The sequence below is a fragment of the Aotus nancymaae genome, unplaced genomic scaffold (assembly GCF_030222135.1).
Source record: "Aotus nancymaae isolate 86718 unplaced genomic scaffold, 86718_ANA_hifiasm-v0.15.2.pri h1tg000007l, whole genome shotgun sequence".
Classification (NCBI taxonomy): Eukaryota; Metazoa; Chordata; class Mammalia; order Primates; family Aotidae; genus Aotus; species Aotus nancymaae.
Window position 1 is genome coordinate 38,607,391 of NW_026988418.1, and position 22,425 is coordinate 38,629,815.

At 37.8% G+C, this 22,425-nt stretch overlaps 1 protein-coding gene across 1 annotated transcript in view; it reads right to left on the minus strand.

Moving 5' to 3' along the window:
* The window catches only part of SLC44A5 (solute carrier family 44 member 5), a 471,551-nt gene that overhangs the window by 427,706 nt on the left and 21,420 nt on the right, over window positions 1-22,425 (minus strand). The window contains exon 3 of the mRNA XM_064372515.1: window positions 21,867-21,906. The gene's annotated coding sequence lies outside the window, so the exon portion shown is untranslated. The remainder of the gene's footprint in view (window positions 1-21,866; window positions 21,907-22,425) is intronic.

The following is a 22,425-nucleotide window of genomic DNA, read 5'->3' on the forward strand; positions in this document are numbered from 1 at the left end:
CCAACTTCATCCATGTCCCTGCAAAGGACATGAATTCATCCTTTTTTATGGCTGCATAGTAATCCATGGTGTATATATGCCACATTTTCTTTATCCAGTCTATCATTGATGGCATTTGGGTTGGTTCCAAGTCCTTGGCTATTGTGAACAGTGCTGCAATAAACATAAGTGTGCATGAATCTTTATAGTAGAGTGACTTATAATCCTTTGGATATACATTCAGTAATGGAATTGCTGGGTGAAATGGTATTCTGGTTCTAAATCCTTGAGGAATCACCACACTGTCTTCCACAATGGTTGAACTCATTTACATTCCCACCAACAGTGTAAAAGCGTTTCTATTTCTCCACATCGTCTCCAGCATCTGTTGCTTCCTGACTTTTTAATGATTGCCATTTTAACTGGTTGTGAGATGATATTTCATTGTGGTTTTGATTTGCATTTCTCTAGTGACCAGTCATGATGAGTTTTTTTCATATGTTTGTTAACTGAATAAATGTCTTCTTCTGAGAAGAATCTGTTCATATCCTTCACCCACTTTTAGATGGGATTGTTTGTTTTTCTTTCTTGTAAATTTGTTTAAGTTCCTTGTAGATTTCGGATATTAGCCCTTTGGCAGATGGGTAGATTGCAAAAATTTTCTCCCTTTCTATAGGTTGCCTGTTCACTCTGATGGTAGTTTCTTTTACTGTGCAGAAGCTCTTCAGTTTAATTAGATGCCATTTGTCAATGTTGGCTTTTGTTGCCATTGCTTTTGGTGTTTTAGTCACGAAGTCTTTGTCCATGACTATGTCCTGAATGGTATTTCCTAGGGTTTTTATGGTTTTAAGTCTTACATTTAAGTCTTTAATCCATCTTGAGTTAATTTTTGTATAAGATATAAGGAAGGGGTCCAGTTTCAGTTTTCTGCACAAGGCCAGAATTTCTGGCCATTCTTTAAGCCATCAATGAGAATGATCACAGTAAATCCAATAATTTTTAAGTCACATTTGGTTCTTCTGGGCACAAAGACACTTACACATTTTTTCTGATAGTGATGACAAAGTTTTGACAATAAAGATGATGACAAGGACAAAACTGGTCTAATCTCTACGTTTTTATAGAATGATTCTGAATGAACGCTTTTGAAACGTAGACAAAGAACTAAAATGGTAACATTAGTTATATGTAGTATAATCATTATTGTTAGATTATTCTAGCCATGTCAAGACTACCCATAAAGCAAGAAACAGTCAGAATAAGGAAAGGAATACATGTTCCTACGTGGAAGTATTAAGTAAGCTCAACAGGATAAATGAACTTATACAAATTATACTAAAGACCAAAATGAAAATATAATTCATAGTACACAAAGCATGATTCCCATTAATGTATGTTAGTGCAATTGCAGTAAAAAGGTAGAAAAATATGACCCACAGAAGAGTATTTTTGGCTGAAATATTTTACATTGAATACCTATACATAAATTAACTACTGTAGTTTAGAGAAAAATAAAAAGAACAAATATTCCACTGATTTTAATAATGTTATAACAACAAAGGATGTCAAATGATCCAAACTTGCTCCACTGTTAAAAAAACACATTGTATTTTAAATTTTTATACACACAAAAGAAATAATAATATTCACTTCAGGTGAGGTTTTTAGGGACTCTACAATTCTTACATGAAAGGTAAAAATAGAAATAATAGTAGAAAGAGAATAAGATCAGCCAACTAGTGAGTTTTTTAAAAAAAATTCCTTGTGACACTTGTAGACTTAATCAACATATAAAGGGGTGGAGAAACTGAGGTTGGCTTCCTGACCCATGCCACACACAACTATGGACACATGAGACTTAAATAATACTTCTTCTCTTTCTTACTGATAACAGGTTGACACAGATACTGACTATAATAAAATTTCACCTGAATTAAACAGAAGGTCCTAGGGTGAGACCCTGTAGAATTATTATTCTTTACCCCATTCTGATGATCACATTGATGATCCTTAACTCAGAAAACATGCAATTTCATTTATGTATATTTGAATTGTGCAGAAAGACATGATATTCAGAAACATCATTGAAGGGCTTAACTGTAAATTCTGGGTTTCTTAGATAAAACCTTCACAAAGAGACTCCTCCTCACCACCCAGCCCACCCCCAGCACTTCACTGCTTTCAAAGTATCCATAACAGTACTATTACTACCAGCAATTGAAAATATTGTGCTGAATCTGTGCAGAGGAAAATTTTATTTAAATTTGCCAAGTTCAATTTACCAACTGTCATCCAACCCCTAGAACTGCATCCTTCTAGAGAGAGTTAATTAATAGGGCACTTTTTTGTACTCACAATGAGGTGTCTGCTTACTGCAGTTCAACTCCGGAGAAACCCAAAAGAAACAAAAGAAAGTATTTGGGATGACCAAGAAATCTTAAAGCTAGTTATCTAATCATAGAACCCAGAAATCTCACTGAGAGAAATGGCACAGACCTGACTGAGTAAGGCAGAGTATGAATAGAAGAACACTGCCAGACATTACATAGAGATAGTTGTGTATAATCCACAGTTAAACCCTCAAGGTTTTCTGAAAAATACATTAACAACTAGAATTGTTTTTGTTTATAATACTCCATTTGGTCTGCTCAAGGACAGAATATTCTTACTCCTGCCAGCTTCTAATTAATCAATTTACCTCCAAAGTGTTCTCAAGTTGTCCCATTAAAATTTGTTTATAACTTTGGTCCTTGGCTCTGTTTACCAACCCATTCCTTCATATATGAGTGAACCATTTACATGAAAAACAAATGGTATACCAAATAATTAACTAAATGCTTCTAAGACATTTTTGACAATGAGCCAAATTGTATTATTCCTTGTCTTCTCTTTCCTATTTCTCTTTATCCACTAACTATCCAACAGTTATTCAACAAATAAGCTTTGAGTAAAACAATATGCCAGTCATTCTTTTAAGTTATTGGTTATATAATCGAGAAATAAAATAGCATAGTTCATACATTCATAGTATTTACAGTTTTACAAGGGAGATAGAATTAACCAAATAAATAGATAATTACAAACTGTTACAAGTTCTGTGAGAGGAAAAACAAAAAACATAGTGCTATAGGAGAGGGCAACATATAGCATAATTTAGATTGAGAATGTCAAGGAAGATTCCTCTAAGAATGTGATTTTTAAAAAAAGAAATGAATGACAGAGAGAAATGAGCTTGGTAAAAAGTAAGGAAAAGACTGCTCCAGGCAGGGAAAACAGCATTCTGAAAGGCCCAGGTAGGAAATTCAAGATCAGAGCAGTGGTTTCTAAATTCCAAACTGACTGGGCATCCCACCAATTTTTTAAAAATTTCTCACACTTCTTGAACTATATTTATTTGGTTACTTTTATATTATATATACTATGGCATTAATATATTATGTACCTTATAAAACATACACAAAAATGTGAAAGTCTCAAAGAATACTTTGAGATAAGTTGGAAGTGTCCAAGATGGTCCATTGTGTAAAAAAATGGACTTATCTCAAAGTGTCCATCTTGGACACTTCCAACTTCAGAGACTCCTGAATGAGAGGAACTGAAGGACCAATGTGGCTGAAGCTTAAGATGTGATAATATTAAACAGAGAAATGACATCATGTACTTTACATTTAAAAGTACCAGCCTGGTTCTTGTATAGGTAATTGGAATAAGCCCTATAAACTAATGATATACTTACACAATTGGTTGAGAGTTAAATCTGCACACAACACCTCAGTTATGATCTGGAGCCCCCCATTGAGTTGGAGACTGATACTGAAACTTTCCATTTAAAAGTAATTCAAGAACCTACAAACAATGTACTCCATAGCCATGAGCACAGATGATACCCACATCTTGGTTTCTAAATACCATCATTCACTAAAAGAAATGGGGATCCTTGGAAAAATGACTCCAGGTCAGCAGCAGGGAAAGTACTAGGTAAACCTGGAACATCTTGATGTGTCATAAAACACAGAAGAGCTCAGACTAATTAGATCATGTTAAAAGGACAGAGAAGCCAGCTTGAAGTGATTCTCCACTGATCAAACATATGAAGAGCTGAGCCTCAGAAAATTAACTATTATAATAGATCATAATACATTGAATAAAATAAAATGTATGAGCCCATAGTGATAATCAAAAGAGAAAATATTAACTAAATATTAATGAGGTAATAAATGTAGAAGAGTTGATAGAATTACAAAGTCATCATTTTGCAATGCTGGATGTAATAACTGTGAAATCAATGGATGCCAGAATCATTGGATAAGAGGTTGTTGGGAACATGACATTCATATGGTCTCAAAATATTGCCACAGATGTTAGTCATTATTTTTTTTCAGAGTGCTAAGGCTTTATTACAAATGGAGTTTACACTAGAGGGGCCCTTCTCCAATCTTTCTTCCATACCCCCTTCTCTCCCAAAGACATCTTTCTAGGGGAGGTCAGTAGGCCATTAGGGAAATCTGGAGAATGAAAAGCAACACTGCTTTTGCCAAAGTCCTCTTAAAGAACCACTGAGTCCTTCTGGCTCCAGTTGAGAATCTGGACCTTGAAAATGAAAGCTAAACCTCTTCCACTGGAAGAGGATGCTCACTGATGCTGCAGATCCTCTGAGACTTCGCAGTATCTTCTCTCTGGACTTCAATTTTGAGTTGATCACTCACAGCCATTACTGTGATGTTCCCTTGAACAAAGAACTGTACTGAGACCACCTCTGCTGTGACTTATGGCAAGTATATGAATGCTTATTTCTAAATTACCCTTTATATCTCCTCAGCATCACTAAGGAACCCTAGAGCTCTTACATAATATGCACCATTCACTGTTCTGCCACCATTTTTATTCTACTGTGGTCACCTCATGTTGACTCAGGGTGTCTTCTCAGAGGCTTCCAACCTCTCTGCTACTGATGTTCCAAAGTTCCCCCCAAAACTATGAATTCACTGAGTTGCACTGTGAGTAAAGGGCACTGCATCATCTCCCACTCACTTTCTCCCACACACACCCCTTTACGCCTCACCTAGCATTTTCTACTTTTCATATGGTGGGACTTCCCTTCTATCATATCCTCCATGCTTTCTACACTATGGCTTGTTGTAATATTCTAATTCCAGAGAAATAAATTTTCCTTTTGGCTTATAAAGGGCTACTTTTGGAATTTAGAAGCCAGAAACTTTTTTCCCCTTTCAAAAATCCTGGATTTCATGACAATTTGTCTCAGAATGTGCTCAAGAAAATTGGCCTTGAGATTCAAAACTTAAGAAAGATCCCTTTTCTCTAGGTGGATTATGCCTTTCCAGAAGTAACGAATACCACTAATTTAATGTGTAATTAGCCACAGAGGCAAAGAGTTTATTAGGAATTACATATTTATTGGTTTCACAGGTGAAAAGTACTATCTTCATTAGGGTTACCAAAGCATATTGAATCAGAAAATCTGAATTCTGGTTGCAACTTGTCAAATGATACACTGTGACTTTTGACAACTTCCATAATAAAAAATAATAGCATCAGCAATTTTTGAGCCCCAATTATGGGCCAGTGAAACTGGACTATCAGTGATGCTGGGTCTCTTATTTAATTTTCTGGTACTCCTGTCTATTTATTTCTGTTCCTCTACTCTCCCAGTTACTATCCTAAATCTTTACCATTCCCCTCACCTGCATTGCCTTCTAACCCACCATTCATCATTCCCCTAAATCTTCCCATGTGAGAAAATGTAAGCTTCTGTAGTTTAAACCGTTGTTGCATTTACGGACATTTGCAGTCACTTTACTAACTGGTGCACCAGGTGAGTCCAGATATGGTGGCAAGAAGTTAAGAAAGTTTCTGTCTTATGGCTTCTAATTTTTCTTTGAAGTAGGGCATATAGTTTGAGGAAGTAGGTTGTGGGGAAAAACATCTGAGCAAACCAGAAATGATTTTAGATGCCTACTGTGGAGAATGAGGGAAAGGAAGAATGAAGAAAACATTGAAAGAATCCTGGTCACTGTTAAGGTTAAGATGCAGTGGGTTTATTTAGACTGGAATCAAATCTGAAATTATTTTATTTTGCTCAGTCAATGTAAAGAACCAGAGAAGGTGAGTGATCAGATTCATCTAGATGTGTGTTTTGTAAGAAAGATTTGAGAACAAGGCACAAGAGTTGAAGGGATTGACAAGAAATAAGAAGTAGTGTGTTATGGAATCCAGCCAGAATTAACAAGGATGTGAGGAAGGGAAGAGGCTGACCATCTTTCTCTCCTGCTAATATCCCTGCACTGGGGTTCCATTGCTCACAGAAAAACGGTTCAAATATTCAAGATGCCTGCACAGGAATGATCTGACTCATGACTTTCCAGCCTCCTCTTGTGTTGCTCTTCCCATTGTTCTCTATACTCAAGCTGTGCACAAAGGGGGCTGCAAGAAAGTAAGCCAAATATATAGTTTTTGATGAATTCTATTTGCTTTCTTTTCCATGTGCTTCCCTTCATCCCCTCAGCCTGGCTTTTTTAGCCAAACCATTCTTGCTTCCCTGGGCTTATTTTTCACTAGCCTGGTCCCTTATCTCTGTTAACTAGCAACACCACTTTTAATTTTTATTTATTTATTTATTTTTTTGGTGCCAAAATGAAAGCTTTAATGAGTGTTACTCCTAGACAGTCACGTCTCAGCTGTTGCCAGCCTCCACTGTCCCAGCTCTCTTAGGTGGGCGACAGGTGAGCTAGTTGCTGAGGGGTAGGGATGCAAAAGGAGGTACAGGAAGCCCCCGATGGGGCTGGGCTCCCAGAGTGTGGTGCTTGGTGGGGGGCATGGGCTTTAGGCCGGCCCTTCTTCAGGCATTCCGAGCAAAGCCACCAGGGGCTCCAGGGGCGGGGGGTTCTCACGGGCACAGGGTGAGTGCGTTCGTGCTTGCGCAGGTCACTGGCACTCAAGTAGGTTTCTTCTCCCTGAAACCTACTTGATCTCCCTGACTCCATTCTTTCACCTCTCTAATCCATCTTCACATTGATGCCTTGGTTATCTTCCTATTTCACAGAGCAAAGCATATTCTTCTGTTCTCAAAGCTTATATAGTACAGCACAAGCTTCCTATGTCACGTAAAGTCCTCTACTATCTGGCAACAGATCACCTTCCCAGCCTCCTCTCTTCTACTCTCTGCCCTCGACATTCTATGTTCTAGGCACACTGGATTCTTTATAATTCCTTAAATATGTTCATATGGGTTTGCTTTTGTTCACATTGTTTCCTCACTTTCCATCTCCACCTTTTAAAGTGTTAGTCATCCCTTAAGTCATAAATGGTACTCATTTTCTGCTGAGAAGTATTGGCTCCTTTTGTGCATTACCATAACATATTGGTTGTACCTTTATCATTAAGATTTATTTCAGTTACATTATATCCTGATCATCTGTGTGGATGTCTGTCTCTGTATCAAACTAAAAGGTCCGTTTGGGTTGAGATTCTGTCAGTCATTGTAATAGGAACTTACTTCCTAGTTCAGTGGTAAGTAATCCTTCACAGGAGCAGTAAGGGATAGGATTGAAAAAGTGTTTGGGGATCAGATTAGGGAGCCTCTGAATGTCAAGTTATAACAAAGAAAGGGGCCAGGAGTGGTAGCTCACACCTGTAATTTTATCACTTTAGGGGGGCAAGGTGGAAGGATCACCTGAGGCCAGGAGTTCAAAACCCAGACTAGGCAACATAGCAAGACCTTGGCTATACAAACAAACAAAAAAAATTAATAGCCAGGCATGGTGGCATACACCTGTAGTCCTAGCTACTTAGAAGGCTGAAGCAGTAGGATTGCGTGAAACCAAGAGTCCAAGGCTACAGTGAGTTATGATCATGCCACCATACTGCAGCCTGGCAGTGGACTTACTTAGTGCAAGACCACATCTCTATTAAAAAAAAAAATTAAAGAAGAAAGGAAATTAGTAGACAACGAATATTTAATAAATACTTTTTAAATTGAAGAGCTGTTAATAACCCAAATCTCTTTTTTCTTCATTTGACAGATTCTAAGTTTTCCCATTTGCACAGGAAAAGAAACTCTTCCTTTATTCTTTGGAATATTATTCAAAATTCAACTTTTCATTAATTCAACTTTTCTTGAGCATTCTACTATGAGTTGAAAGAAAATTTACAGTCCATCTAATTCAATTTTCTCAGTTTATAAGGAAACTGAGGCCCAGCAAGTTGAAATGATTTGGCATAGGTCTTACAGCTAGTACATGGCAAAAGAAATAACTAGAAGCTAGTTCTTGCCTTCTAACCCACAGCTTCCTAATTTTACAAAATTCTTACAAATTTAAGTAGGTGACAGGCAGACTGATGGCACCCTAGAACTATGCAGAAAAAGATTCTAATCACCAAATTCAAAACTTTAGGATATGAAAGAAGTTTCCCTCTACCTCAGGCTATCATTGCTTTACATTTGATTTTATAAAAACCTTCCAAACTTGTTTCACTGCTTACATAGCTCCCTCTCTGCAAATTCATTTCACATACCTTTATCAGACCACACGCTAGCTCCCAAGCCTAAAATGAATGTTTCATTTCATCAGTCACCTATTTAAAAATTCTGTCTACTCTCCATTGATTACAGAATAGAATATTGATTACAGGATAAAAGACAGGTCTAGATTCAAATCATGCCTCTATCTTGTCTCTTTCTTCCATAAGCTGTGTTTCAAGCAAATCACTTAAACATTATTACCTTTAATTTCTACAGCTGACAAATGGGAATAAGAGGGCTTAGGGGTTAGATATTGAATATCGTCCAAATATTTTAAAATATCCTTCCCACATAACTTAATTATGTGAATAGCAAATGGGAAAAATTAAAGCATCCATAAAAATGGCATTCAAACAAGGGAGAAGGTCCTGTTATAACATTAAATTATTATTAACATTAACATAAAGTTAACGCATTAAAAAAAATAGCATTCAAACAAGGGAAAGCGTCCTGTTATAACATTCAAAAATTTGTAACTATCAAAGAAAGACACAGGAGTTTTACAAGAATTTAAAGAAAAAAGCTTAGAACACTATGGCAAACCTCTTAATGTCATCATCAAACAAGCACTCTGTAGGGAAGGTGAGCAAACAAAATTCTGAAAAGTATAACTACCCACCCCTACACTATAAAATGGGAAAAGTAGATTTAGATGAGATATGAGTAACCCTTAGAGGAGACAAAGAATTTTGCAAGGGAGAAAAAGTCCTGTCTCAACAAGTTGCATGTTCTACCAGAAAAGGGAACTATTGGGAATCTCCCTTTTGGCATCGTTCAGCTGGGGGAAAATGGATGGCAGAACAATCATAAACACCCATAGTTAATTATCTCCAACAATAAATAGTGATATAGCAGAAAGGAAGAAAAAATAGAAAATAATTAGGACAAGAGTCTCTGAGGGAGGGAAAGTGGAGAAGAGGCATGTGTAGTGCCTGAAGGGAAGTAACCTACGTGTATATTATCGATACAGAGGCAAAACTCCCTTTGTTGTTTATTCTTTTTCCCCAGAGGACGAGAGAGAGAAGCTTGAGAGGAAGAGAAATTGCTGCTGAGGAGAAATGGGTAAAAATGGAGAGGGAAACATAAAAAAGCTAATGACATTGAAGTAGAGAACTCAACAAATAAAACAAAATTCTAGATCACTTTCTTTAAAGAAACAAAGAATCTAGGCTCCATGATGCTTAGAAGAAATAATCCAAAGCCCAGGAATACTTCTCAGTGTAATGAAGATAAACTCCAATAGATTTAGACTTTAGCACAGAAAACATTCCAGAAGAGAGGAGAGTGTGGGTCCTTCTCCAACTGTACACAGGCATAGTTGAGATCTTTCTTCCTTCTTGAATCTGGGGTAATAGAAAACCAAGTGGAATTCACTCACAGTATAGCACAGCAAAGAGAAGGCCTACACAAAGCTGCTGTATTTTAAAAGATAAAAAGAAGGAACACAATAACTTTGCAAACACATTATCAGCAAAAATAAATAACATAGGAGAAAAAAGAATACAGATGAAAAAACCATGCTGAAAGTAAGCAGAACCTCACAAAGAAAGAATTTCTAGCAAGTGCTTCATGATATAAAAGTTAATAAGATCATAAAATCAATTTTTAAAGAAATAAGGTGTAAAGAAGTATTAAAGATGAAAAGGAAGAATGCAAAGCTGAGAAAACAAACTGAGAACCACACAACAGCATTAAAAGCAAATTAGAAAAGCACAAGCTACACCTCTATTGAATATAATTTCAAACTCCAAACTCAAATGTAAATTTCTTCTATCCCCAGCCTATGTAAGTAGGAGGTAAAATTAGCTTTTCTCTTCCTAGCTCCATCCCCACAATTTGCCAGTCACTGTTTCTGATACCTGTGGGTAGGAGGGTAAGTGTTGGGGAAATGTAGCACAGCTTTTGTGACAGCTACAGTTGTAATCTACCTGCAAGGCTCTCTGGGTGGCAGAAGTACAATTGCTGACTCTGTGGGGTGCCTTTGTGGGTTTCTCGTCAATCCCAGCCAATTGGCTCATCTGCCTCTTTTCTGTCTGCCTGCTGGATTTCCAGAATCCACTCCCTGTTTATGTCCTTCAGGCAGTACGCTTGGTTAGAATCATTTCCACAGGGTCTTTATGAAGTCTCAGAAACATTTACCATTAGCCTGCCACATGAGGAAGTACCGCCCAGTCACAAAGCATCCACCTGTGTGTTCAATCACCAGACCGGGCAGTTCCAGCCACAGCATCTCAGCTTTAGAATATTCACTGGTAAGATGCTCACGTTCCTGGTAAAATGCAAAAGCTCTCCAGGTGGCCTTCTAGAAAAGCTTCTTCTTAACTTGAAGAGAGAGGATTGTGCATCTACCATATTCTGCCTTTTTTTTCACTATTATTATTATTATTATTACTGGGCTATCTGACTGGTCCATATTCAAAGACAGGTGAAAAGACAATTTGGTCTCTATAGAAGGTTGCTTTTACCTATGTACTCCCAAAGCAGTAAATGAACTGCCATTGATAAAAATAAAATAAGAAGAGATCAGTGGACGCAACTCCCTATGCTTTGTGTGTATTTCACAGAAGTGCACCTGAAGTTCAGAGGAATTGGCAACCTGCCAATTTTCTAGGTCGGAGAAAGACATGGACTCACTGTCTTTCAGGTCCCCAGCTATGTCAATACTCAGAAACAACTTAGAACACCAACAGAAAGCACTAAATCGGCTATGCAGGGAGCCATATTCTTTAGGGTCTGAAATTCTTGCAGTGCCAGCACTGAGGCAATTTCCACTTCTCTGAGCATGCTCTGCAGTGTCTATTTAGGGGATTTGTACCATCGAGGAATACATCCTCTCCTCCATCAGAGGCTGGTACTTAAGGTGAGTGAAATGTAAAACACTGTCAATTCCTCACCAAATAAATCTCTTTCTCCTCAACCTCAACTCCTTATGTAGACTAGAGAGGAGTGAATCACTGCAACTGGCAGAACTAGTTTAGAACTAGTTTAGACCATTCAACATGAATGGTCTGGTTTCTGTCTTTAGAATGGGAATCATCTTGTTTTGTTGTTGACTTTTCCAACAGTGCATCTTGTTGTCTACCATATTCTTTCTTGTATTATTACTGCTAGGGTATCTGTGACTTCTTTAAGGCAGAGACAGTACCACTCTCTCTCTCTCTCTCTCTTTTTTTTTTTAAGATAGGGTCTGGCTTTGTCACCTAGGCTGGAGTGCAGCAGCCTAATTTCATCTCACTGCAACCTCCAACTCCTAGGCTCAAGCCATCCTCCCACCTCTGTCTCCTGAGTAGCTGGGACTATAGGTATGCATCACCACATCTGGCTAATTTCGTATTTTTTGTAGAGATAAATTTTTGCCATGTTGCCCAGGCCGGTCTTGAGCTCCTGAGCTCAAGCAATCTGCTGGCCTCCGCCTCCCAAAGTGCTAGATTACAAGTGTGAGCCACCCTGCCTGGACAGTATCACTCATCCTTATTTTCTCTGCATTGCTTGGGCTCTCTGATGACAAATCATAAGCACTTGGGAAATTTAATTTTTTTTTTCTTTTTTTTTCTTTTTTTTTTTTTGAGACAAAGTCTCACACTGTCGCCCGAGTTGGAGTGCAAGGGCGCAATCTCGGCTCTCAGCAACCTCCGCCTGCCAGGTTCAAGCTATTATCCTGCCTCAGCCTCCCAAATAGCTAGGATTACAGGCACACACCATCACGCTCGGCTAATTTTTTGTATTTTTAGTAGAGATGGGGTTTCACTATTTTGGCCAGGCTGGTCTCAAACTTCTGACCTCGTGATCTGCCCACCTTGGCCTCCCAAAGTGCTGGGATTACAGGCGTGAGCCACCGCGCCCGGCCGGGAAATTTAATTTTAAGGAGAAGCCAACTTTTCACTTCCTATGCACATATTACCGCCACTTCAGTCCTGGATAAGGCTACCTTTTCCATAAAGAATTCCCTTCTGGACCGGGCGCGGTGGCTCACGCCTGTAATCCCAGCACTTTGGGAGGCCAAGGCGGGCGGATCACGAGATCAAGAGATCAAGACCATCCTGGCCAACATAGTGAAACCCCGTGTCTGCTAAAATATATTTTTAAAAAATTAGCTGGGTGTGGTGGCGCGCGTCTGTAGTCCCAGCTACTCCAGAGGCTGAAGCAGGAGAATTGCTTGAACCCGGGAGGCGGAGGTTGCAGTGAGCCAAGATCGTGCCACTGTACTCCAGCCTGGCGACAGAGCAAGACTCTGTCTCAAAAAAAAAAAAAAAGAATTCCCTTCCATTTCAGCCTCATTAGTTTCTCCATGTCTCTGAACTCTGAAACTTTGGTCATATGATGTTTATATCATCATGTAATTTTTTTTACTTGCTTCTTAAATACAGATTTGAGCTTTTTACAGATTATCTTATACTTACTTCTTTAGAGACATTCTGACCAAATACTCAATAAAAATTGAAATAAATGCAGTGCTAAATTAGATTTAAAAAAATCTCAGCTATATGTATTTCAGAAGGAGCTACTTTTTTTTTTACTTGTGTTTTATATAACATTGAACTAAAAATAATTCAAACAAGGATTATCATGGAAAGTTAGAGCAAGAAAGGGCTTTAGAGATGACCAGTTCCATGCAGTTTACTCTGCTGTAATGTAGTGGCACATTACAAAGGCTGCGTCCCTTCACCCTCTGCTGACCATTCTAGAAACTGCACCTTTTAAAATCTCATTGCAAAATGGCTATCATTCCTGTTTCCTTCAAGCTCCTGAAATTGTCTTTTAAAAGTCAGTTTTAAATGTGTTCTGTATAATGGCACTTGTTCACACTCCAGAAAAACTAAAACTCTATTACCCATAGGTAATATTTGAGCACTTGGGTTTAAGAGCCAAACTGACTAGGTTCATAAGTTAGTTTTTCCACTACTGGCTTGGACAAGTTACCTAACATCTCTGCTGATCAGTTTCTGATCTAAAATTAAAAACAATCATAATAATGATCTTTAAAAATTGCTGTGAATGTAAATGAATTAGTGTCTGTAAAACACTTAAAACAGTGCCTGAAAACAGCAAACCCTCATTATTTTTATTTGGTGGTGGTGGTAGTAGTTGTGATTAATAACTTTTATACCAATGACAAAAATTTCCTGTTTGTTCATTCTAGTAGGCTAAACTCCTAGAACAGCTATGCACACACTCAAGTCTATTCATCTTTAAATCCCTAATTAAGCATCATGTCTGGAACATAATAATTAATAAATGTTTGCTGCATAAAGTTTATAAATAATATAATTATTTAAAATGCAGGCTCTGATTTATACTCAGTCCAAATCTTGACTCTGCCATTTAGTAGCTATGAAACTTAACTTTGGGGTGGGGCATTATTTATATATTTATTTTTAACTTGTATAAATTTATGTGTTACAAGTGCAAATTTGCAACATTCATAGATTGTGTAATTGTAAAGTCAAGGCTTTAGGGTATCCATTACCTGAATAACATATGTTACTAACGTATATGGTATTAACATATACGGGTATTAACATACCCATTTAGTAATTCCCCATCATCCACATCCCTGCCACACCCACCCCTTCACTCCTCTGAGTCTCCTTTACCTATCATTTTACTCTCTCCATCCATGCGTACACATTTTTAGCTCCCATTTATGAGTGAGAACATGCAATGTTTGGCTTTCTGTGTCTGGCTTATGAAACTTAACTTTTCTGAACTGTTATCATATACATAAAATGACGGTAATTACAGCTCACACTTCATAAGATTGTTATAAGAATTAAATTATTATATACATGAAAAGCACTTACAATAAGATCTGGCACAGGGTAAACAATAAATAAATATTAGATAATATTATTTCTAAAGATTTCCCAAAGTAATGTTTATAAAGTATAAGCAGACTTGTCAGAGCATCTGCATACCTGAGTTTGAATTCTGACTCTTTCATTTACTGGATATAGGGATTTAAACATGTTACTTAGCCTCTAAGCTCCAAATCCTGATTTAGAATTCAGACAATACTACTTCCTTTCTAGGTCTGTTTTAAGGATTAAATAAAATGGAGTGTATAAAACAACACTGTGCCTGAGGAACTGCAATCATTTAATAAAGGACTAGTTTTGTTTTGCTGATGCAGTTCTTGTTTTTATTATTAGCTTTGCCAATAAAGAATTTTAATTCAGATAAGAAACAAAGAAACAAATAATGACAGTATAATGCAAGTAAATGTTGTGGAAATAATAAACTTAACAAATGCTTTGACAGTTTATGAGTAGGAATGATTAGTGTGAGCTGCAGTCATAAAGAATACTTTCTGAAACAATAACATGTATATAAAAGGAAATAGAGAATAGGTAGATATCCCAGGAAAAATGAAGTATGACCTCGGGAAAGATAAACAAAAGCACAAAAGCAGGAAGAACAAGGCTTATTTGAGCAATAGAGAAAGATGGGCACAATTAGTAGATTTATTATAAAGTAATTCATCAAATTATTAATCTAGACCTGCACTGTCAAACATGGTAGTTGTTAGCTGTAACTATAGAGTTCTTGAAATATGGCTAGTATAATTAATGGACTGAATATTTAATTTAACATAATTTTAACTAATTTAGATTTAGAAACTGAAACAGTTCATATGAGCCAGCGACTCCACTCCTCGGTATATATTCAAAATAATTAAAAGCAGGAACTCAAACTGATACTTGCACAAAAATGTTCACTGCAGCATTATTCACAGTAGCCAAAAGGTGGAAACAACCCAAGCATCCATCAACATAAGAGTGGATAAACAAAATGTGGTCTACACATACTATGGGATATAATTCAGCCATAAAAAGAGATGATTCTGACACATGCCACAACATTGATGAACCTTAAAAACATTATGCTACATGAAATAAGCCAGACCCAAAAGGACAAAAATTGCACTTACATTATCTAGAATAGTCAAAGTCATAGGGACAAGAAGTAGTGTAGAAGTTACCAGGGGTTGGTGGAAGTGAAGAATGGAGAGTTATTGCTTAATGGGTACAGAGTTTCTGTTTGGGTGTTGAAGACTTTTTGGAAATAATGGTATGGTTTTACAACATTGTGAATGTAGTTAATGACACTGAATTGCACACTGAAAAATGTTTTAAATGACAATATTTTTTGTTATATATATTTTATTACATTAAGAAATTAAGCAGAGTAAAGTATTTTTCTGACAAACATATTTTCATTGTTCTGATGGCTCTACATTTTATTCTAATTGTTTGATTGTATAAGTTGTTAGAGACTATATAACAGTGTATATATCAAGCGCATGTATAATTTCAATTTTTGTGTATAAATATATCACCAATTGTGATGGTGAATTTTATATGTCAATTTAACTGTGTCACAGAGTGCCCAGATATTTGGTCAAATATTATTCTGGGTGTGTCTGTGAGGATGTTTCTAGATGATATTAACATTTAAATTGGCAGACCAAGTAAAGAAAACTGCCCTCCCTGAAGTGAGTGAACTTTATCCAACCATTTGATGACCTGAATATAACAAAAAGGCTGATGCTACCATGACTATAAGTAAGAGAGAATCCTTCCTGCCTGACTGTTTGAGCTGAGACATGAGCCCTCAGACTCAGACTGGAGCTAGAACACTGGCTCTCCTGAATCTCAAGCTGGCCCACTACAGATCTTAGGACTTTCCTGCTGCCACAACTGTGTGATTGTGTAAGCCAATTCCATATAATTAATTTCTCTCTCTTGCTCTCTCTCTCTCTCTGCATATATATAAAATAGAAAGGGAGTAGAATAGAGGAAGGCAGTATAGAGAAGAAAATAAGGTAAGAAAGCAAGAAAAGAGCTACATTGTGGATTTTTCTCCCAATAAGGAATGAAGGGCAAAGGGAGGGATGAAGAGAGATTTGGGTGCAGTTTTAGAATGGAAAATAGTGAAAGATCAACAGAATATAGGGAACAGGATTTAACAGACCATAGACATGGATTATAAACTGAATTCCTACAGTTTTCTTGGAGATATGTAAAAGAGTAGAATTCCTCTTATTTAATAATTTTATTTTATAGTATGTATGCTTCCTAATATGTAACAGTGTACAGATTGGATCAAGCATGGCTCTAGCACTTCATGATGGTTATAATAATACAAGAGGATTATACAAAAGGCACAGAAGAGAAATTGCTGAATTTGACAAGCAACTTTGGGAATGCCACCAAAGGTAATGTGTTAGTCCATTTGTACATTGCTATAAAAGAATACCTGAGGTTGGGTAATTTATTAGAAAAGAAGTTTATTTTGGCCCACAATTCCACAGTCTTTACAGGAAGCACGGTGCTGGCATTGCTCGGCTTCTGGTGAGGGCTTCAGGGAGCTTCCAATCATGGCAGAAAGTGACAGTAAGATAGTATGTCACACGGTGAGAGCGGAAGCAAGACAGAGGGAACAAGAGAGCAAAGGGGGATATCCCAGATTCTTTTAAACAACAGGATCTGGCCAGATACACTGGCTCACACCTGTAATCCCAATACTTTGGGAGTCTGAGGCAGGTGGATGGCTTGAGCCCAGGAGTTTGAGGACCAGCCTGGGAAACGTGGTAAAACTCCATCTCTACAAAAAAAAAAAAAATACAAAAATTAGCCAGACACGGTGGTGGGTGCCTATAGTCCCTGCTACTCAGGAGGCTGTGGTGGGAGAATCACCTGAACCCAGGAGGTTGAAGCTGCAGTGAGCCATGATTATGCCACTGCACTCCAACCTGGGTGACAGAGTGAGACCTGTCTCAAAAATAAAAAAAAAAAACAAGATCTCATGTGAACTAACTGAGCAGGACTCACCACCAAGGAGATAGCTCTAAGCCATTCATGAGAGATGCACCCCAATCATTCAATCACCTCCAACCAGGCCTCACCACCAACACTGGGAATTACATTACAACATGAGATTTGGAGGAGACAAACATTCAAACAAGCCAGGTGCGGTGGCTCATGCCTGTAATCCCAGCACTTTGGGAGGCCAAGGCAGGTGGATCACAAGGTCAGGGGTTCAAGACCAGTCTGGCCAACATAGTGAAACCCTGTCTCTACTAAAACTACAAAAAATTAGCCAGGTGTGGTGGTGTGTGCCTGTAATCCCAGCTACTCAGGAGGCTGAGGCAGGAGAATCGCTGGAACTACGGAGTGGGGTGGAGGGGGAGGGGGGTCAAGGTTGCAGTGAGTCAAGATCGATCACACCATTGCACTCCAGTCTGGGCTACAGTGTGAGACTCCATCTCAAAAAAAGAAACACACACAAAAAAAAACAAAACAACAACAACAACAAAATCTAAATCATATCAGGTGACATTTGTGCTGACTCCCAAAGGGTGAGTAATAATCAGATGGAGATTGAAGGGGCAGGGTGTTACTTGCAGAGGGATCAGTTATGGGAAGGCATGGTGGTATGAAAGAGCCAGTGTAGAAGAGAAATATGAGGGAAATGAGGTGGAGATATCATATGGAGTTGGGAGATAAAAGTTCTTTTCTACTATGTATTTAAGTTATGACTTTTTCTAATAAATGAAAACAAGCCAGGGTAGGTGTTAAAAGTAGATATGTGACCAGATATTCTTTTTAGAAGATTAAATAAGGAGGTATATAAGAGGAAAAACTTAGGATGTGTAGTTGACACAGTGGTGCTCCAGCCAGATTCCATCTCCAAGGCCCATGCACCCATACTCTAGCTACTAGGGACTTTGGTTTCTGATAGGTCTACATTAAGATCCTCAGGTGAAATTCCCTTGGCTGCAGGGAATTGCCTCAGCAGTGCAGAAGGGAAATGTGGGGTTGGAGCCCCCACACAGAGTCCCCACTGGGGCAATGCCTAGTGGAGCAATGAGAAAAGGGCCACCATCCTCCAGATCCCAAAATGATAGATCCACCAACAGCTTGCACCATGCTCCTGGAAAAGCCACAGATACTCAATGCCAGCCCATGAAAGCAGCCAAGAGGGGTGCTGTACCCTGTAAAGCTCCATGGACAGAGCTGCTCAAGGCCATGGGAGCCCATCTCTTGCATCAGCATGACCTGGATGTGAGACATGGAGTCATTTAAGAGCTTTAAGATTTGACTGTCCCACTGGATTTCAAACTTGCATGAGGCCTATAGCCCATTGGCTTTGGCCAATTTCTACCTTTTAGAATGGGAGCATTTACCCAATGCCCATACCCCCACTGTATCTTGGAAGTAACTAACTTGCTTTTGATTTTACAGGCTCCTAAGTGGAAGGGACTTAAGTTGTCTCAGATGAGACTTTGGACTTGGACTTGTGGGTTAATGCTAAAATGAGTTAAGTCTTTGGGGAACTTTTTGGAAGATATAATTGTGTTTTGAAATGTGAGAAACACAAGATTTAGGATGAGCCAGGGGTGGAACGAGAAGGTCTGTCTCTATTTCTGCACTCAAATTTTATCTTGAATTGTAATCAGAATTATAATCCCCACTTGTTGGTGGAGGGACCCCATGGGAAGTAAATAGATCAAGGGAACAGTCCTATTCTGTTCTTGAAATAGTGAGTGAATTCTCACGAGATCTGATGGTTTTCTAAAGGGCTTTTCCCCACTTTGCTTGGCACTTCTCCTTTCTGCCACCATGTGAAGAAGGATGCGTTTGTTTCCCCTTCCACCATGATTATAAGTTTCCTGAAGCCTCCCTAGCCATGCAGAACTGTGAGTCAATTAAACTTTTTTCCTTTATAAATTACCCAGTCTTGAGCAGTTCTTTAAATCAGAATGAGAATGAAATAATACAAAAGTCATGCAGTATGATTAAAAGACAAAGAATATAATCTAATGATAATAAACTGGAAATAACTTAGCAAGGCTATTTATTCAGAGTCTTCTCAGTGTTTCTGTATGATGTTCCTGCCCTTCAGGTATATGGCAGAAAACTTGTCACATGATGGTCTTTATGGGAGAAAGAAGGGAAGGGCAGAGTGACCTTCCTACATTGTATGGCCTGCTTTAGGAAAGAAGGGAGAAGTGAGAGTGGCCTTCATACTTCTGATGTTTTTTTCCAAATGCCAAGGTGCCATATTTTGGGGTAGTGTCTCCCAATCCCTGTCACTCTAAACCAGAATTTCTAAGAAATCTAAAGATGTAGTTCAGGGAATCCTGAACTTTGATGGAAAAAAATATATGTATTTTTGACATCCTTATTAAAACTTAACATGTCCTTGGATTATGAGTACAGGCAATCAAGTAAATAAATGCCACTGTAATATTAGTAGTGCCTGTGATTTTGTCTTAAATGGGAATTATGGATACTTTATATTACAGTTGTTTCAGAGGTTGAAATATGTTTTAGATTCATGTTACTTTGAAATTACAATAGTTTTTAGATCCCAAGCTATATCAAATGTGATTGTAGTCTTTTTGTCAATAGATGATCTTGTGATGTAGCTGGGAAACTATTGGATAAATAACTCTGTGCCTAATACTTGGTCAGCAGCAAAATGGTAATGTTGCATGTTTTTACAATGATGACCCAGAAATCCCTATCTATTAATTGCTTGTTGATTAATGACACAAAGGGGGAAGCATCATTTTCATTCTCTGTTAGTATTTTGCAAATCTGGGCAATTCAAATGAGAAATCTTATCTTAATCCCTAAGGCAACATGCCCTTTTGAAACACAAATAGCTGTACAGGCTACATGAATAGACCAGACAAGTTTAAATACATTTAACAGTTGAGGTCACTCTTGAAGTGTTATTTCAATTTATTATTTAAAATAAATATTGATAACAGATTGAACAGTGATACAAGTCATTTACGGTGTTGAAGTTCTGCAAATAGCTAGGAGAAAGGTGTTAAAAGAGTTGGTCTGCCTTCCATTAACTTCCTTCAAGAAATGGAAAAGGAATAGGGATCCTTAGGAAAAATTTAAAAATCAGGAGACCTGATCTAATCTCTTTGTCAACTGGATTTCCAGTTAAACACACTAATAATACTCACTAGAAGAAAGAGAATTTATCTCTGAAAAGTATTTAGCAGAATGTTCATGGCTAAGGTCTTCAGTAAATAGAATCAAGATCTATGTCTTCTTGGAGAATGTCTCATAAGCTATGCAACTCTCTAAGATATAAAATAGGATGCTTCATAATTAAAACATCCCTGAGAAACCGCTTAAACCTCACTTAGGAATCTCACCTATTCTGAACCAGTGTATGTCTGAAGTGGGAAGGAAGAACCTAGTGAACTGCTATCAATGCCTCAGAATCTCTCTGCTCCTTCTGAACCTCTGGATTGCCTGTAGTCTTGAAATTATTTTAATAAGGTTTGATACTGGGTAATATCTCTTATATGTTTAATCCTGATTTGTAATAACAATCCAGCCCTGTGTGTTAGTTACCTCAGCCGCAGAGATTCTTTTATATTGCCTTATCTCTCTCTCTTTATTATTTTTATACTTTAGGGGGTATGAGTATAGCTTTGTTACATGAATATATTGCATAGTGGTGAAGTCTGGGCTATTAGTTTTACCATCACCCATTAGCGTACATTGTACCCATAGGTAATTTCTCATCCCTCACCCCTTTTCCCAGCCTCCCAGTTTATCATTTTTTTAACGTTATCTGTATTATGAAGCAAAAACATGCACATGCAGTATGTTGCACAAATGGTGTTCATGAGTCATTATTGTTAATGCTATAAATTTTATAAGTAACTTTGTCAAAAAGTAAGTAACATCAGAACTGAAAACCATCATTTCAGGAAGGCACAGAATGCCACAAGATGACACATAAAACAACTGCCAAATTCCGGAGGCACATTTCAATATAATTGGTTTTCTTTAAAATTCTATGTATTTATCCAAGCATTAAAACATATTTTTGTTAGAAATGGTGTAGACTTCATCAAACTGCCACAGGGTCCATGACTCAAAAAATGTTTAGAATTTCTGCTCTGAACCAAGTCTAATTATTTCTTGCCTTTAGGCACATATGCCCTATATATCAGTCTTCTTAGAATGACAACTCTTCAGACAAATCTTCAGACTGGAGTGCAGTGGCACAATCACAGTTCACTGTTGCCTCAACCTCCTGAGCTCAAGCGACCCTCCTACCTCAGCCTCCCGAGTAACTGGGACCATAGGCATGTGCCTCCACACCCACCTTAGTTTTTTATTTTTTTTGAGACTGGTCTCGAACTCTTGGGCTTAAGCATTCTTTCACCTTAGCCTCCAGAAGTGTTGGGATTACAGGTGTGAAGCACTTCACTCAGCCTAAATATTTCTTTTACCGAATTCAAGCCACAAATTCAAAACACTAAAACTGCTCAGATGCCCTTTATATCCAACCTGTCTTTGATACTTACCAGATGATTACTGATAAAACAAAAATCCGTTTCCATCACCCTATAAAAAAGAGAGGTTAAAATAAATCAATGTTTGATATTTGCCATAATTTAATTGGCTTAACTGCTATAAGTAAATAAATTGAATGACCTAAAACCTTTTCCTTGGGAGCCAAATGTCAAGAAGTCATTTATCATTCTTAAACATTTAAGCCCTGACTTTGGGTATTCCTAACTATGCTAAATTCTGTACCTAAAAGCATGGTTGTACTTTAGGGGTACTCCATCAAAAATGGGGAACTCATAACAAGCACACTGCTTATCTTAATATTTCTCTTGACCCTGAAGCTAAGAATTATCTGCCTTGTTTACATGCTATAGCAGAGCCAGCTAATTTAGTTGAAGTCTCTACAGACATTGTTCTTTGTCTAGTTCTCACTCATGAGTCCATTGTGTAGTAGAAGACTTTTTATTCCAAAACAATAGTCAACTCTTCTTGGCCAGCCACATTACTGATTATAAAATTATTTGATTGTCTCCTTCCCTCCTTGTTACAGTAGATAGGCATGACTGAGTAGGG